Source organism: Rissa tridactyla, chromosome W (genome assembly GCF_028500815.1).
Source record: "Rissa tridactyla isolate bRisTri1 chromosome W, bRisTri1.patW.cur.20221130, whole genome shotgun sequence".
NCBI lineage: Eukaryota > Metazoa > Chordata > Aves > Charadriiformes > Laridae > Rissa > Rissa tridactyla.
In genome coordinates this window covers 18,050,921-18,070,914 of record NC_071496.1, presented here as the reverse complement: position 1 = coordinate 18,070,914, position 19,994 = coordinate 18,050,921, and the positions used below count along the sequence as shown (strand labels likewise).

At 41.4% G+C, this 19,994-nt stretch overlaps 1 pseudogene; it reads right to left on the bottom strand.

Moving 5' to 3' along the window:
• Positions 1 to 10,277: 10,277 nt before the first annotated feature.
• LOC128901898 (endothelial cell-specific molecule 1-like) lies at positions 10,278 to 18,272 on the bottom strand (annotated as a pseudogene).
• Between the last annotated feature and the right edge of the window lie 1,722 nt (positions 18,273 to 19,994).

The window sequence follows — 19,994 nt, the reverse complement described above, 5'->3', positions numbered from 1 at the left end:
CGAATAATTGAATAATTTTTCTCTTGGTTTCTCTACTCAAAGTGCAAAGCAATAAAAGCCTTGTCTCTTCTCCATCGCCAAAACTAACAATCCCAGAAATTTATCTACAAGAAACCAAACTCGGATTCACTCCACTCACATATCACGAGCTATTCACATACATGAACAGCAAAATCAAGACTAAAGAGCTAACTGAATAAATGGATTTTTTTCTTTTTCCCCATTTTTTTCTGTCAATATTTCTCATTTCAGACTAGATTACGTGTCTTCTCAGCAATGCATAGGGATCACAAAGAACTGTGATCTTGGAATCACAATTCCACACTCACCTCTTAATTGGAAGTAATTTAACGCAGCCTTCATGTCTGCTCAACTCCTTTTGGTCTCCACTGTGGTAGGAAACAGCCAAAGCTCCACGTATCTCAACCCTTTCCTTCTTTGGATCCCTTTTACACCTTCTTCCCAAAGAAAGTCATATGGACAGGCTTTCCCTACTGTGCCTGAGTCTGTAACACAGAAAGACTTTTATATTCATGTAATCCATAAAGGTTTTTACATTCATGCCAGATGAAGAGGGCATGAAGAGGAAGGCATTTTTCTAGGTCCCTTTCCTGCCCCTAATATCTACCTTTTATATGAAAAACTTGAAATATATAATTTGATCTTCAAATAGAAAAGGAAAAGATGTAGTTTCTGTGTAAGAGAGTATTTGGACAATGTTTTGTCTTCAAAATTTTCAGGAGGTATAAGTGCCAGGGCCCTTTAAGACAATATTTTGGCCAGAAGCCAAAGTAAAAACAATGTAGGCAACACTTAATGCACATTCAGACATCCTGAATCCTTCTGATGCAAACAAAACCATTTTAATACCCAATATATTGACCTTCTGTTTTCAATACTACAATAAATGCCATAATTAGGCCACAGAATTACTGCTGCTCAGACAAACTGTTCCCATGTAGCCTGCTAACTTTGTGTGAAAACAACTATATATGACTTGTTTTACCAGGGATGGGGGGTGGGGGTGGAGGGGGTTGGTGAGTCATGCAATCTATTACACTACCTATATTTTCAGTCAGGACCCTCTCCATGCTCCAAAACTGCCACACCAGGAGGTATTGTTGGCTTGTTTGCTGTCTACTGCAAAGACAAGAGTCACTTCTGTGGCACAGTAACTCCTCAGCTGAGACCACAGTCTTTGCAATGGCCTCACTAATAATCTGTATCAGTGAGCTCTACAGGTTGTCTGTATAAAAAGGAATTAAAAAGAAGGAAAAAAACCCCATCACTTAGCACTGGTTTTGAACCTGCTGTCTTACCGTCTGCTAGATGTTTTACGCACATCCCTTCCAAGAGGGATCTGGTTTGAATTTTTTGGTTGTTTCACTTAACCCTTGAGTGTTTTATTTAGTGAAGATGGGGTCTGGGTTTTATGAAGGATTCCCTTCCTTACCAAATGGAGTTCTAGCCTGCAGCATTAAAGTGCCTTGAAAACATATATAAAATCAATAAACTGTTTTGTTTATAATCTACACACTTATGTGTTTGTGCTTTCTTTAAAGACCTATAAAGTACTGTGGTCGGTGCAGAAACACAACAGGATCCCATTGCCAACAACAGTGTTCTTCTGAGTTTTCTGATGTTCATTTTTTAAATTATACATGTGCTGAGATTCCTGTTGTGCTGTGCCCAGCATTGTGCCTCTAACATAATGCATACAGCTAGAAAAGGAGAGATGCCTCATCATGTGTCTACCTGGCTGTGTTCAGCACTTGCATGCATGTAACATCAAAATAAATGCATTGATTTAAACTTGCTCAAACAGGAATGCACTGGGTTTATTTCAGTAAGTTTTTCCGTTATTTCACTGCACATGCTTAGAAGATTTTAAAATATCAAATTCTTAAATGTTAATACATTAGTGCTGTTTTGTCATTAAAAAATCTTTTGATTTTTTTCAAGTTGGTCAGATTATCTTTTATTCTTGATCAAAAATGTGTTGGAGTGGGAGAGGGACCCGGAGTAACGATGGAGTCTCAATATGAGTATGATCGTTCTCCCTTTATTCAAGTTTTCACAGAGTATATATAGACAGGCAATAAGAGCACGCGCTAGCGGCAGCTATATGATTGGCTTACAGTCTCTGTTCACGCGCTGTCCATGCAGTTCATTCACAGATCAGGTTGGTTACAAGAATTCACATAGTAAATTACTTAGTCATTAGCACCACATGTTTTCTACCTTCTCAGTTCCCATTTTTCCCATGTACTAATTCCATCTTCTACCACCTGTTTTGCTCTTAATCTAATCTCTCATAGTAGGGAGGCTGGCTCACGTGACCATTTTCTCTCAGACACATTCCTACAACACCCCCTTTTTCTTCTTGAGCCAGCCAGACCTCATGCATGGCATTTTCTATCATGTCAGTCACTTTGCGGAGAACACATGAGGCTACCATAATCAATATAACCAACAGTAGCATGAGCCCTTGTTTTAGTAAGTCTGATAACCATCCTGTTATACCCCATGAGTTTAACCAATCATCGAAACCGTTTTTAACCGCTTTTAATTTGGACATGTTATCCTTCAGCTCCTGTAACTGCTTATGAATGGATGATGAGTGGTCGGAAAGGTTCATACAACACATACCTTCAAAATCTTCACATCCATGACCCTGAGCTAACAGCAAAAAATCAATAGCCGCTCGATTTTGCAACATAGCATGCCGAATGCTATCAGCATCAGTAAGCAAGCTAGATATGATTTCAGTTGTAAGGTTTATCTGTTTACTTGCCCAACACCCTATCTTATTCAACATATTTAATGCCATTGCTGTTCCTAGCGAAGGAAGAATACTTAGCCCTATTCTTTGTCCGAGATTCGGAAATGTTATATGGTCGTCACAGGATGGAGTGAAGGTATGAACTGTTCTCTTGGCTCTGTGGTTACTGTGTGCTCTGCTCACTGTGTCTTTGGCCGTACGCAGGCCTCTGCTCGTAGATCTGCCACATCTCCCCCTTTTTTGTTTAACACCAGACCATTTATTAACAAGGTCGCCATGACTTGTGCTTCTACTCGTTGTGACGCTCTTAGCGGGTTATATACTAAACACAATTAAAAACAGAATCAAAAAGAACCCTGCTAAGGCAATAAATACCCAGATTCCTAAATTTAGCCCAGAAAGCCAATTTCTTTGGATTTACCCACGAGAAATCCTTTTGTAATATTTCAAATACATTGCGGTTGCTGACAGCACAAGCGACCCTGGAAAAACAATCGTGGTAACATTTCAATCATCATAGTTACTGGTTTTGAAAAGGTATGTGGCAAAAATACCCACTCTAACGCAGTCAGGCTCTTTGTGAGTGCATCATCCCACTGTCCTATCAGGGCATAAAGTTGAAATTCTTGTAGGAAGGTGTTCAATGTGTCTTGCAGCAGTAGTAGACTATATCTTATCTTGCAACATACTGTAATGCCTTCGGAGCTGTTGGGGTTAATGAACATAGAACTTATGGGGGGGGGGGCGGGGGTAGACACAGTGCTTCAGGGCATCCCCTGTATCTTCAAAGTGCGCTCATGTCTCTCTCCCCCTCTCTGACCCGAGACAGCCCCCCTATATCCTGCACTGGATTGAGTGGAGAAGTACAGGCTAGAGTCGCTGCACGCGTGGCCAGCGTATGCAGCGAGTCTCACCAAACTCATGATCCAGCTTTGCTAACAGCGGCTGCCTGATACATGACTACACTGCTGTACTCCCTTCTTGTTATCTTCTTCTGTGAAGGTCAGGTTCTCATGGATACACACATAGTTTTTAGAGCAACATATTCTGCAACTCGTACAAGGGTACGATGCAAAGCGGCATCTACAACTGATTGTATAATGCTTATTAAACACGGCAAACAGCATACTAAACATAACAGACAAATTCCTTCCACACAGGCAATGAGTATAATTTGCTTCAACCAACCCCACCCCCAAGTCCATCCAGCAAAGAGATTTCACCCAGTGGTCTCCACAAGTTGCTGGTTCGGTCGGTGCAGTTCCTGCAGCTGGGCATGGATGGATTTGGAGTGGTCACTTAGATTCATACCATACAGTCCTTTAAAATCTTGACAACCGTGTCTGTGAGCTGAAACCAAAAAATCAGTAGCAGTTCTGTTTTGCAGCGTCGCATATCGAATACTATCTACATCTAGCAATAACTCAGAAATAGCGGTACTAGTAGCATTGTTAAACTTATCCTTGGCAGCAAGAGAGTCCTTGTTATCACGAATCCTTGGCAGCAAAAGAGTCCTTGTTAGCATGTGGACTCCCTGTTCTTGCTGGTGCTGTGCTTTGATCTTCTTCCACAACAGGCCAAGATTCTCAAGCAGCTGGATAAGGTGTCTGTGAGTCCATTACAGGCTTATGTCATGCAAATGTTTTTCTTGCCAGCACCCAAGACTGAATAACAACTGGTGTGATATATGTGTTTTCCAGCACCCAGGTGCGAGTCCCTTGAGTGTATTTACAATCCTCCTTGCCGATCTTCCGTTGCTTTCCCATATTCCACTGCCTTGCTCAAGAGACCGCTTCTGCTGGGGTTCATTTTAGTCTCGCAGGGTATAACACAGAGCAATCTACTAAGGCATGCAATAACATAGACACATATAGGAAAAAACCAAAAACATATCTCTATGGTACTGCTTTGAATCAGGTGTCCTATTTCTCTTTTTCTGATGCTTTCTTGTAATGCTTATGGCATACTTTTGTGCTAACGTGGCACATTTCCCATCTAATTGTTCCTATTTGGTTTCTTTTGGGGTTTTTTTTGGGTTTTTTTTTTCTTTCTTTTTTTTTTCTTTTTTTCTTTTTTTTCTTTTTTTCCTTTTTTTTCTTTTTTCTTTTTTTTCCTTCCATCACTTACGACTGACATAAAAGTCTGCCTTTGCAACAAGAGCTCAGTTTCTCATTTTTCCTTAAGTTTCTCATTTTCCTACAGAGCATCCTATAGACTTTTTCTCAACTCCTTTTCCCGATCAACCATGATCTTATAGGCAAACAACAAACAACCAGCAATACACCCTGCACGGGCGAGCCATTCCCGAGAGCGTAAACATGTCGGCTGGTGAAAACTCCCCCAATATTTCAGGACTTCCATTGGTTCTACGGTCCATCCTGGTGTATCTACCTGGGGCGCGCTCGCCTTACGTCTAAGCATTGTGTATACACAAACTTCTTCACTTGACGGAGTGTCAGCCCTAGTTGCATACGAGAACAGTACCACACCGGGCAGAACACCTGCTCAAGGGGAGTCACCTAACGACACTGCACACAACAAAAGTAAACAGTAGCACACATGCTGATCAGCAGGTATAAGCTGGCGCCCACACACACTTACACAGCAGACATACAAAAACCAGCACTTCCATCTCAGGGAGACGACTGGGGAGGGGAGGGGGCGAGGCGGGCAATGGCAGGAGCAAACAGCTCCGGCTCTGTCCTTCTCTCCTGACATTCTGCCTCCTCCCTCGGCCTCAGGTGGAGCAGAGGGGATCAGCAGGGGATCGTCCCAGACCTTCGGACCTGGCCTGTTCGATCCCCCTCCCGTGGGTTGTAATGCTGCAAAAGCCCCGGCTGCCGTGGCTCGCTCCGCCTTCATATCTTGTAAGGTCGATAACACCAACCGCCATGTCGTCGCTAACGGTGATGCCTCTTTGTCTCCTTTACTTATCGCTTCCCACAGTTTTTTCCCAACAGCCTCCCATATTTCTGGTTTAAAAGCTGTCTGGGGCTCTGGTGCGAATCCGTTCTCTCTGCACCAGGTTAACAACCTTCGGAGCATACGCTCATCGTATTTCACCCCTCTCTTAGAGGGGATATGCAGGAGAAGTCTTAATATAGCCCCTTCTTCTTTTGTTACTTGTTGCCCCATCTCCTGCCCCGGCTTAATCAGTTTGAGCAACAGTTTCGCTGGTGTTTCAATCCCTCTCTTAGAGAGGATCCCAGCGAGTAGCGTGGCCGCAGCTTCTGTTTCCATAGCTGCGCCTGGGAGGTGAGGAGCGACCTCACGCCGTTGTCTGCTTCCGCTGATGCGCCTAAGCAGCACGTCTCTCAGCCGAAGTTTCCCACTCCCCTCCTCTAGCTGCTTACCGCAGTCTTGGAGAACTCAGTCGCGCTGAACCATCCTCTGCTACCAGATGCTGGAGTGGGAGACGGACCCGGAGTAACGATGGAGTCTCAATATGAGTATGATCGTTCTCCCTTTATTCAAGTTTTCACAGAGTAGATATAGACAGGCAATAAGAGCACGCGCTAGCGGCAGCTATATGATTGGCTTACAGTCTCTGTTCACGCGCTGTCCATGCAGTTCATTCACAGATCAGGTTGGTTACAAGAATTCACATAGTAAATTGCTTAGTCATTAGCACAACATGTTTTCTACCTTCTCAGTTCCCGTTTTTCCCATGTACTAATTCCATCTTCTACCACCTGTTTTGCTCTTAATCTAATCTCTCATAGTAGGGAGGCTGGCTCACGTGACCATTTTCTCTCAGACACATTCCTACAAAAATGTGCACTCACTCTAGCTTCACACCAAATGCATTGTTTGACTTGATTTTGTTTTTTCTTTAATCAGAACTTAGCTGGTTTGTAGTTGTTCCTGTAACTTGAGATAAGGAACTTTTTTTCTTGAGATATCAAAAATGCTGGTGGCTCAGGGAACAGCTTCCCCCATGCCATGATGCAGCATCCTGACTGTCAGGAGTAGCAACACTCAGTCTCGGGGTCATGTTCCCCTCCTCCAAGCCGTCATACAACTCAGAAAATGATGGTTTGGGAAGAAAATAGGACAGAAATGTTCATAAACATTTTATGTTTTTCCTTCTATTAAAATATTAGTAACGTCCAGCTACAACTTTTGCTGCGGGGAGTGCTGAGGAAGAGGTTGGTTGGAGAGGCAGGGGAAGGTAGGAGGATGGGACAAGTTCTCTGGGTTGTTTCTCTTTGGTTGAATGTATTTATACAAGGAAATTGTACATTAAAGATATTTTGCACAGTTGAAGATGATAATGCTGTTTGTCATTAAAAGTTGGTAATATATCTGGAAATATATTTGTTATATATTATTTGAATCATGGATGGAATATATCTGAATATATTCCAGGCTTTTCTATTCCTCTGTGTATTTCAGACATCACTCTAAAACGTATGATGATATATTGTTTGTATTGTAATCGTGTCTGCAACATCTGATAACACAGGCTGTAATAGAAACTATACTATTGCATTACAGCATACTTCTTATCAGTGTCTTTGTACATTAAATATAAAATAAGAGGTAGTGCATATATTACTAGCTTACTGTTTAGTAGTTGAGAAAATAAAATCTACCTACATGAAATGAGGCCTATTTGCCAAACATATCATACTGGAAATAATATATGACCCCACTAGAAACAAATCTAGAAACTAGATGGCAGGAGCACTTTGTGTGACAAACCATCTCATGACTTTTACTCCAGGAGAGAAAAGCATCTGTAGCTAACTTCAGGCTTGTGTGGGAAGGAAAGGTCAGCTGAAAATGGGACGCCTGAAACACAGAGTTGGGTGAGGAAAGGAAAAAAGTCTAAAAGAAAATCCACATGTGCAAAATAGGGGAAATGAGTTGGAGTGTGCAGTGGGAAGCCAGGACAGATGTGAAAGGAAAGGCAGAAAGATGGTGGAAAACAGAGGGGCTGGTTAAGAGCCCTTGGTTCCATGAACATCATTTCATCATTTGCCTTATTTCTTCTAGCAGTGTAGTCCCATTGCCACTAGTAGCAACAGCTAGACATTTCAAAGGATAATGGATAACATTTGCTTCCATTATAATTTGATGCTGGAACCTATTTTGTGTGGAGCAATCTGTTGCCAGAGCAGCTGAGGAAATGCAAAAGCATTTTATAAATTTGATGGAAAACAGAAGAAAACATCCCAAAAAAAGATTACAGATGTCCCACTCCTCCTCCTTTCTCCTTACTTGCCAGGCCAGGTGTGGATCCACAGGTTACTCCTATATGGTAAATCAAACAGTGCCAAGGAGTTGCAGTCACTGCCCCAAGGCTAAATGGTCCCTGGCATGGCAGTGGCCTGGCCAGCAAGAGGACTCCCAAACCCTTCCTGTGCTCTGCTCAGGGGTCAACCAAGGAGGGGCCGTCCCCAGTAGGCAACCTGGATCCAGCCGCCTTGTTTTGGAGGTGAAAAACCTTTTTGGGAGCAAAACTGTGCCTAGTCCGCATGCACCATGACTATGCCATCACCAGCAGTCTTACTCTGTCATTAATGGTTAGACTCAATAGACAGTGATGCTTTCAGTTGATTTTTTTATTGAACAATAATAATTGTATACTTTTTAAAACCAACCAGCTTATTAGATTTCAAGAACTCATGTCATTTATTACACTGTTGCAAAATATTAATAATGTATGCAAATATTTACTACATTCTTTAAATAATTCTCTTCAGTCTGCTGAAGGACCATGGGTTTGATCCTGCTCTCACTGAAATCAAGAAAAAAATTACTTTTGATATCAGTAGATGAGAATCAATATGCTTGCTTGTAAATAGTCCATGATAACATTGCTCCCTCTCAGACCTAAACATTCAATACAGGTTAAAATGTGGTATATGACTGTTTGAGATTTATGTTTGTGTTTCTCCAATTATTGTGGCAAGAGAGCCATACTGACATTCGGATGTCTACTGCTGTCATAGTCTTTTTGTTCTAGAACAACATGGTTCAGTGATGCCTTCCCAGGTGAAAGCAGCCTGCTTTCATGGACTTTGGCTTTGGATCAAGATTTGAACTCTTTAAAGGCTTTGGAGTTTCTGTTGTTCATAGTTTTAAAGTATGTTTCCAGATCCTGCACCAAACTTTGGCTTTGGTACCGTGTGTTTCTCCTTTCACTAAAGTCACTGTCAAAGCTCTCATTGATTTCAAAGGAAATATAAATTCAAACCACATTGCCAATGAGAGTGCTCTGCATTACGAGGCAGTTCCTAAACTCATGCAATCCAGGTTGATTCTGATACAGCTACATCAATTTCCATTATCTGAGGATCTGGTTATTTCCAAACATAATTAGCAAACCCATCAGTGTGGATTTTTACATTACAAATATATAGTCTAGTCTGGACTGAATGAGGGACTGCCAGTTCCTACAATACTCTAAGGTATATAAGTTATTCTCCTGGATGAAATGGGACCACTTGCTCTTGCAAGTAAGAAACAAAGGACTGGGCACCAATGTACTGTAGGCTGTGGCTGCACTACTGCTTACTGAGGGTCCAAGTCAGATGAACTCCCTGTGAGTCACAGCTGGGCCACAGCCAGAGATGAAGATGGAAAGTATGAAGGTCCGTTTGCTGGCCTCTGGCCTTGGACCTGCTCTTCCCCAAGAAATACAGACATCACCTTAATGGCACCAAAGTAGCTGCTTGTCATGGTTTAACCCCTTTATAGAAACATATGCATTTAAATATTGCTAAGCAGCTTCTTTCGTTTCAGGTCCTCTTCCGTATAATTTACCAAGCAGGTGTTTCTCTGTACAGACTTTAACTTTAGAAATCCACCTTAATACAATATATGTCTGCAGTGTCTCAGCTAAGTTATTCACAATGTATAAAATGAAATGCTGGGTGTTTTCTCACTGAAGAAAAGTGTATTTATCTCCAAGGAATTGTCACAAAACTTCCAAAAACCAGAAAATGACTAACAACTAACATTGGTTTATTTAATTCACATCCTCATGCTCCTACATCATCATCATCATCATTATTATTATTATTATTATTGTGATTCAGGGGTGTTGCTTTCTATCCTGGGATTTGTTGATGTACGTTTCTTCCACATTGGCTCCACACCAGTAGTTTCACTCACTCAAACTGTTCACTGAATTCAGTGAGAGCTATCTCATCCTCAGGCTGCAAGAGTCGGTCTCTGGCATTATTTAAATGAGGAGGGTTGAATTTTTTTTGTTTTGGTTGAATTGTTTTTTAATATTACTATACATTCAGGAATCCGCAATACATTTCTCTGTTCAAATACTTATCAAAACAAATATCAAAAATCATATACACTGTACAGTCTATTTTTTAAGTAAACATTTTTCTCATGAAAAACAGAATCACAGTTGTCCATCAGAAGTTACATTTTCATATTCTATAGATCTACTTTGTTCTTAAAGGGTTTTGTTGCATATTCAATAATCTGTGAGAACTGCATTCATTTGAAAGTCCTATTAGTGTAAATATCAGTGAGGATTTAGCCATTTCATTACTGGAGAGCAAATAGCTTTCTCCTTAACGAATTCCTCTTTTACAAAATTGCCATCCCCTGATGCTATGTCATTCTCTGAAAATATACAAAAATAAAGGTGTATTTCATAAAAATGAGAGAATTAAAATATTCTCCTGCAGCAATGTCCCTGCTTTGGGGAACACTTCAGAAAAACCTTAGTTGACAATTCTTGTAGGAATCTCCCCGAATGCCTCCAGTTATCTAGTTGCAAAATTTCTGCCAAATTATGGCATAAGCCAGATGTGTTTTCTAATAGTTTAAGCATAAGGCAGGTGATCTGAGTTCAGTTTCCAGTTCTCACTGTAACACTCCAGTGTGACATGGGACCAAGCATCACATCCTCAATAGCTACAGCAGTAAATTAAAAATGCCTGGAGCTATTCTCTTACTGAGGCCAGCTGGTGTGGAATAGGCTGGTGCATGGCATTATACTCTCTTATTCTTCAAAAAAAGGTAAAAGATATCCAGTTTGTCTACTGGAAATGGTTCCTGGCTGACACTAATTCCTGAGCTGTGGCTGAGGTTGCTTGGCACGGCTAGCTGGCCCGGCACAAAGTACACCAGCTGCTGTCCTACTGTTTGACTGTAAAAGTGGTCAAATTGCAACACACAGGAACACGCCCTGTCACTGATAAATTTACTAGGGCATATGTAGCCATAATGTCTTTATAAAATATACAGGCCAGAAACTCACCTGATTAAAATACAGAAGCATTCACAGCTGTTTTAATTCACTGAGGATCTGTCCTATATTCTATAGCTACTTCTGAAGACCACTATTAAAAGAAATCCTGTGTGACCATCCTGTGCAGTACTACCCACAGTGTCCCTGGTCTACATCCAGTGATGAACCTCCGAGGACAGAAATCAGTGTGAAATCTTTGCACGGGTAAGAAATTCCATTTGTTTCTATGGGGTCAGGATCTCAGCCTGGCTGGGATCAGACAAGTTGCTGAAGTTTATGACCTTTGGAAGAAGGGGCAGGCAACTCAGGAGGACTACAAGGATGTTGTGAGGTTATGCAGGGAGAAAATTAGAAGGGCCAAAGCACAACTAGAACTTAATCTGGCTACCGCCGTAAAAGACAATACAAAATGTTTCTGTAAATACATTAGCAATAAAAGGAGGGCTAAGGAGAATCTCCATCCTTATTGGATGCGTGGGGAAACATAGTGTCAAAGGATGAGGAAAAGGCTGAGGTACTTAATGCCTTCTTTGCCTCAGTCTTTAATAGTAAGACCAGTTGTTCTCTGGGTACCCAGCCCCCTGAGCTGGAAGACAGGAGGGGAGCAGAATGAAGCCCCCATGATCCAAGGGGAAATGGTTAGTGACCTGCTACACCACTTAGACATACACAAGTCTATGGGGCTGTATGGGATACACCCAAGGGTACTGAGGGAGCTGGCGGAAGTGCTCACCAAGCCACTTTCAATCATTTATCAGGTGATAAATTTACGAGGTGCTGGAGCGTGTCCAAAGAAGGGCAACAAAACTGGTGAAAGGTCTAGAGCACAAGTCTTATGAGGAGCGGCTAAGGGAATGGGGGTTGTTTAGCCTAGAGAAAAGGAGGCTGAGGGAAGACCTTATCCCTCTCTACAACTACCTGAAAGGGGGTTGTAGTGAGGTGGGGGTCAGTCTCTTCTCCCAAGTAACAAGTGATAGGACAACAGGAAATGGCTTCAAGTTGCACCAGGGGAGGTTTAGATTGTATATTAGGAAAAACTTATTCACCAAAAGGGTTGTCAAGCATTGGAACAGGCTGCCCAGGGAAGTGGTTGAGTCACCATCCCTGGAGGTATTTAAAAGACATGTAGATGTGGTGCTTAGGGACATGGTTTAGTGGTGGACTTGGCAGTGCTAGATTAATGGTTGGACTTGATGATCTTAAAGGTCCTTTCCAACCTAAATGATTCTATGATTCTAAACATTGAGGTTGCAGAAGATTTGGGACCAAAGGTGATGGAGGAAGAGAAAAGGGGAGGAGGAACTGATGAAAAGAGGCTACCTGGGAAGATTTGAAATATAGGCTAGATACAGAAAAAAGTAAAACAGGAATATTTTTTCATTTTATTTCAGCACCCTTGGTATTAAACAAAACCTGGAAAGACAAAAGAGCACAGTCATGAAGAAAAATCCAAAAGGATCAGGACTGATCCATCTTGTAATGTTTTTTTTAAAGATCATTTTAAATGTGGTATAAGCATAAGCTGAAAAAAGTTTTTTCTGTCTAACTTTCTCTAAACGGGGAGTGGGAGAAAGATAACACACGTAGTAAGGCAACAAACTCCAGATAGATTAGTATAACAGCAGAAAATCAAATTAAGCAAACAAACTACAGCTTGAGAAGAAGTAAAATTCAAAGACTTTTGAATTAAACCCTAGAAAAGCTCCCAGTAGGTCTAGGATTAAATCTCTAATATTTATTTAAAATGTTTACATTCGTATTAATTTTGATTGGTGTTTAAATTTAGAGTAAACATTGTTCAGTCAAATATATCTCAGTATCATCAGGTGGAGAATCAAAAGGGAAATAAATTTAAATCCCAGCTTTAAAAACTTCAGTGATCTCTCCCTCCTGCCTCAAACACTCCAGTTTCTCACACGCTTTTTTTTTTTTTTTAAAATTCTGGAAAGGTGTTACAGGCTTCAGACATAATCTTAAACATAAGAAATTATTCCAGAGATGCTGTGATAAATAACTAAAATACAATGTTTCATAAAACAGTTCATTGACATCTGAAAATGTATAAAGCTCTGTCTTCATGAAGAAAAGGGGGCCTACAGGAAGGATGGGGAGGGACTCTATCAAGGAGTGTAATGATAGGACACGGGGCAACGACTTCAAACTGAAAGAGGGGAGATTTATATTATATATTAGGAAGAAATTCTTTACTGTGAGGGTGGTGAGGCACTGGAACAGGTTGCCCAGGGAAGTTGTGAATGCCCCATCCCTGGAAGTGTTCAAGGCCAGGATGAATGAGGCTTTGAGCAGCCTGGTCTTTTGGGAGGTGTCCCTGCCCATGTCAGGGGGTTTGGAACTAGATGATCTTTAAGGTCCCTTCCAACCCAAACCATTCTGTGATTCTGTGAAAAGATGTTATTTTAACCATATATTAGCTAACAGTAGTAAAACAAACGTAGTGAAATCCTATTCTATATGAAATAGCTAAATGCATCTGAATCGGCTAATGCAAATCCTCCCATTGCACAGGTGACATTGTACTGCTAGTCTATGCAACAGCTGCAAAGTATTTCGCCCATGTTAGGATTTCAAAATGTTTTTACCATGTGTCACAGCTCACCTAATTCCTTGCCTTATGTTAAGGGAGCTGCCAATGAGAAAAATAGATGTACCTTGTGTTGTTAGCTGTTTGCACAGCTCCATCAAAGTACACAACTCATGCACAGCATACACAGCATACTAGTAGATCACTTACAAGGTGATTTCTGCTAAAATCAACTGCCCCACAAAGTCTTACCAGTGTATGAAATTATTTTTGCTGATTTGGAGGCTTTGAAGCAGACAGTTGAAAAAATGGGAACTTCAAACACTTGCCGGTTACTCTGTCACAGATGCTAGAGGGACAGTTGCAGGTTTTCCTGCATTCCATTCCATAGGTACCATAGGGACACTCTGAAAAAAAGTAATATAGCAAAGCAGTCCTCAGTGATCCAAGTCAGTTGCCAGAACTCTTAATACCTGGTCTACATATACCCTTAAAAGTGAAAAACCTTTGAGTGAGTGGAGGTCAGCTAAATCTAAACTACAGGATTTCAGGATGCTGACTGTTTGTTACAAGTATTTTCCAGTTTTTAATAATCGTAGGTTTTCCTTACCACGCATTATATACATCTTTTCTTTTCCTACAGCTTATTTACAATGTGCTATCAGTAATCCTTCTCTGAAACACCTGTAGTATTAAAATGCAAATTAAAGGCAATATGAATATGTAAAAATGTATTCATAGAGGATGGAGTTAAAGGGTTGGTATTGGATTTAGAAAAGAAGACTTCAGAAAGTTCCTGAATTCACTATTTGGGCATGATATTATCTGACTTACATGACTCATGATTTAGAGCTGCAATCTATTGCTGGTGCTGGGCTGCTCGTGGACAGAGCCACTGCGCATAGACTCCGTGGAGGCTGCCGGCCTGACCTTGAGGAGCTATCAAGCGTGGCAAATGCATCCTCCATCTGTGAGACACTCCCCTGCTCCTGGGGGAAACCCTACCCCTATGCGACAACTTTTCAGACAGCAAAGGTCTGCCTTCCCATGGCAGACAGCAAAGAGCTCACCTACATCTCCCACCTAAAGAGTGAGTATGCTCAAAAGGGATCACTGGCACTAAGGTGGCTGCCTGGTTATAGTGCATCTGGTCACGTACTGCCCTGATTCAAATCTATCCCCGAGTAAGCTCGTAGAGGAGCACCAAAAGGCAGCTGTCAGGATGGGACCAAATGTTTTTTGAAAAAGATTAAATCAGGTGCAGAGGATTTGCCCCATCCCATAGATGACATGGATCACATGATAAGGGATGCTATGCTTTTGCTGGATCACATAACTTCCCAGACATTTTAGACCTGGGGTCACAGCCCTTGTCTTCATCTGCCTTGCTGTTGAACAGGGTACCTTTCCAGGGCCATAGCTTAAGAGATGGATACAAGGAAAAAACAGCTCCAACATCCCCTTTCCAAACCCCCAAATAAGAGCTCATCCCAAGATAAGTTTGGGGTGTCCCAGGAGAAAGGTCTTTATGCTCAGGCTATCCTTGCCACCCCAGGATGCATGGTCACCTTAAATGGCAAGTCCTGAACAGTTTCTAATTCAAGTCCTAAGAGCAGATGAATGGTCATTCAGGATTGGACCAAGAATCCATCTAGCCCAGGCTCCCACAAAACACTTCAGAAAGATGACGACTGTGGTAAGCACAAATGATACCTCCTCCTCATGTTCTCCTGATCTCCCCCATTTTCAGCTCTGGGACCCCCTCAGCCAGACATGGTTTCTGTGCATTTAACACCCCACAATAGGGTTATCCTTCTGTTTGTCCAGTCTCCTCTTGAACCAATGCAAATATTTAGTTTTGCCATACAGCCTAGGCTATCTGAAAATCAGGCTAATGCCCCAAAATGGAGCCAATATTTTACAATTCTCTCCATGCCCAATGGGTATGCTTTTGTAAAGGAAAAGTACTGGAAAACCAACCAGTTTCCTCCTAGGGTACCTCACTGAGCTTCACCATACTCCCTTTCCCAAGCAAGGACACTTTGACCTGCTGTTTGTCCACATAAAAACAAAATCTTGCCAAAGCAAAACAGTTTGTGAGTGTACAGTCCTCCTTGAGGGACAAGCAGGGCTGAGAACACATACCACACGGAGCATCAATCTTCCCGCTGCAGATACTCAGCCACTGTCAGCTGTGCACAACAGCATGGAAACAAGTATGAGCCCAAAGCACTTGGTTCCATATAGAATAATCCTGGCATTGATGATGCTCTTCAGGTTTGATGAAACTGAGAGAACTGAGTTGATTTTGCTGTTAGAAGGTTTTGTTCAGCTGAAGCCTGCTCCTACATAAATTAGCAAATGGCACCCAGTGATTTAAGGGAAGCAAGAACAGGTAGCAAGAGGAAGTTCTTTACTGTGACCTCAAGTTTAGAGGGTATTTAGTAACAAAAGTGCAGAGCACCGGTCTTCCCTAGTCTGCTTTTGACAATAATAACATTGCTATTGATAATAATATGATACACTCTTATAATACTTTTTAGACAAGAGCCGCCAGGAACATTCATTTATAGTAAAAAAACTGCTCTGAAACATATACTATGCATGTTTTACCCATTTCAGAATTAAGAAATTGAAGAACAGAGAGTTCAGGTCAACTTCAAAGTAAATCAGTTACATGCAATTAGAGAGAATCTAGCCATCCTGACTCCGTGAATTATTACAAACATGAAAGTTGTAAAAATGAGTGATCTGGTATCATAGCTATAAATGGATATATAAAATAACAATACTTGGCCCCATACCTTGCTTTATAAAAATCACATACATACAGAAAGAGGTTGTACTATCTCAGAGCTGAGATGAAAAAAGAAAAAGAATTAAAAATGAGATCTGTAATATTTAGTGCAAATAAATATATAAGGAACATAAGCCTTAAAAACCAATTTACAACTCTAAGTCAAGATATGTCTGTATTGAAATTAATGAGAATTTTCCCACTGACTCACTGGGAAAAAAGATTTTACTTTACATTCTCTACAGAGCTTCCAAGATTCAGCTACAGAATTCAGATCTCATGTCTGTGTTTCAGATCTCATGTCAGTGTTTCTTTTTTCCCATTTTAAGTGTACTATTGCAAAGAAATTCCTGAGGACAGTGAAAAGTATATAATAATTCAAAAGAACTGTTAAAAGAATTATAGGTGGTACCTTGCACTGCAGTTTTTTTAATAAACTGAAGATCAGTCAACTATCTCAGTAAAATACTTTTCTGGTAGATGCACCAAAGATATGATCTTTATGTGTAAATTCTAGTCTTTAGAAATAAAAACAATATTTTGGGTTTCACCCTTAAACATGCACATGAATTAGGTTTTTAATACTGATGTAAATAAGTGTGTGCTCTATGTGAATGATTTTTGCAACATCTGGTCCTAAGTCATTCCTTTAACTAAAGCTATTAATACTCCTAATATTTAACTGCCAAGACATCTCAATTTTTAAGGAAGTTATTCAAAGGTGTATCTGTATCTACTTACTGAAGTAGTACACGAACACAGGAAAATTCACTGCATTCATACTTTGCAAAGACTTTTTTTTAACTATTTAATTTTAAAAGTTTCATCCTACCTCTCAGTAATTTAATACCTCCTCTCCATTAAAAGATTCTACTTTTTGTACAGAGTGAGGATGGCTTTTAAATTAAAAATGCCATTATAGTCTATGACTAAAGAAATCAGCATCATGCAGCATACCTGGTATAAGCTGAGAGCAGTGGCTGGCTGCTCATCTCACATTCAGCTCCTGTTCTGTTATTCCCATCCTTCATGCAGGAGGGTCTCTGTTTGCCTTCCCTGGCCACATCCCTAGGGTAGCTGAGTACCTCAAAGGCAGGAATGAATTAAACACCACAAGGTCCCCAGACACTTGGGCAGTGCTGTTATCTCCATCCTTCAGACCCCAGAGAGAGCACCTGGTCCCTGGGCAGGCAGCTGGCAGTGCCTGATGGAACCTCACCCCAGGGAGAGCGCGGCAGGGACAGGGACCCCATGACAAGGTTGGACTTGCAGGATTAAAGTCTGCAATTTATAAAAAGCCACCCACCAAAACAACGGAAGGATCAGCACTCGTGCCTGGGTCTCCCAAGTCCCAATCAAAAATCTTATCTCCAAGCACACTCCATCTGTATTTCCTCACACATGTTCCCAAGTCTAAACAATATTCTCACATTAATAACCCTGTTCCGCCTACATGTAACACCTTTTAATACCAGCAGGTATTTTACACTTTCTTCTTGGCTAGAAGCTGAGCTGGAAAAATCCCATTTTAGACCTTTCAAGCAGGAGACAAGCTCTATATGTAGGTTGCTGTCAAATTGCCACAGTGGGTGCACGCAAAGTGAACATTGTTACCTTTGCAGACACCAAATTCATCACCAAAGTCATCATCCTCAGTGTAAAACTGGCACTTCAGCCCAGGACCACACTTGACACCATCCATACCCGAGACCGTACAATGGCAAGTCTCCCCCAGAGCAGCTGCACACACTCTGCAACAGCCACAGTCATCCAGCACCATTCGCTTACAGTGCAAGGTACTTTTGCACGCATTACTGTCACAGGGTTTGGGACAATCTATTGCATATTTTGCACTCCAAGCAGTTCCAGTGTGCACGGGCATCAGGAAGAGTATGAGAAACAGGAAGCCCTTCATGTCTTGCAGAGGTAAATGCTCCGTCCCAAAGAGCAGGCTTTAATGCTCAGCCTGCTGGTGCCTTGCGCCGAGGGAAGCAGCGGTACAGAATCCAAAGTGGTAGCTGCAAATATCAGCCTACAAATTTATGAGCTTTATACAGTGTGTTGCCCACATGCTACACCATCGTCAGCTTCCTCAATCCGGCAGCGCTGCACCTGCCAGCCTCCCTTGTTTCAGTTTATGAAATCCAGGATGAAGGCTGGATTAGCACTCTGCTGCCATCCAGGAATTGAAAAACCTGAGGTGATGTAATCTGTTATGTTTAGTTGGTTGTTTTGCATGAGGACTAAAAACTCTCTCACATCCATCTCAAATGCTCAAGGACATCTGCCAAAAGAAAAAAAAACAACCCATACACCAAACCAAACCCCTGAGTAGGTTGCATACCTTCCTGCAGGACGGGGATTGCTCTGATACTGGGCACACTGCTGACAGAACAGCTCTGCCTCACTGACACAGCTCATGCAGCCAGAAGAAAATCACACTGAATTGTCTCACTGAAAGAACAATTTTTAAAATAATAAATCTTTGCCTTCCCCTTCTAGGAGATGTGGACAGTTACTTTAAGGAACAAAGTGAGATCATGCCATTTAACAGCCAAGCTCAGATGTTTCGGTAGTGTTTTTCCTGCCTGCATCAAAAATGGTACTTTTTAATCAGTATTTAGGTGGAGATGAATTAAACATTGTACTCAAAGATTATTGCTAGAACTAGAAACAGGTCAGACAGAAACCAGCATTTTGTGGGATCTTCCACAGGAAGTTCAGGAGAATGGTCAATGAGCTGACCCTGATCTGATAACCAAAGGGGGAAATCCCCATCCATCACCAGCACCGTCTGCACAGCCTTAACACGGATCTGGGGGAGACAGTTCTCCTCCCCTTTACACCACTTCTATCCTGATCAAACTCTAGGGATGCCCTGATGTTGCTCTTACATGAAATCTATGTAAATAAACAGAAAATAGGTTTCAGTTACCTTGCCCCCCTCTTAGACTTTATTCATGCTGCCAGAGCCTCGACAAGAAACAGCAAACGACCAGAGTTCAGTGAAACAGATGAGCCACCAGAGATATGGAAATTTCTGCTCTAAAGAAAGATCTACAGGAAAAGAAAAAAGGAATAAAGTTAGTCATAAATAAATCTCTGAATACCATAAGTTGCTGACACTAAAGTTAGTGGGAACCAAATCAATCTAAACATATGTGGCCAGCTTGCCATTTGGGAATCCTGTGTCTCGAGTGGGCTGAGGATACTGCCAGTAGGCTGACAAATAAAATTAAGTGCTATGCTGGAAATACAGGAGAGCAGGAAAGCCTTTTCTTCATGAATGCAAATGTGAATGGATAGATCCAAACCAAAATGTTTAAATCTTCTCTCTTGTAAAGAGGATAAGAAAACCAACATAGTGTATGTGGCATTTGAGTAGGTTGTTCATATACTTCTGGTATACATGAGTATAAGAACCTGGATAGGATAGGATAGGATAGGATAGGATAGGATAGGATAGGATAGGATAGGATAGAAAGAGAGGGAAGAGAAGAGAAAAAAACTAATATGTTTAACACATGTCAAAGGGAGACTACACTCAGGCAAATATTTGCAGGCACTGCATCCATCATAAGCAGTATATAATTACACAAACTACAGTTCTAATCACAGTTGCCAACTGGCAGATGTTTACATGCAC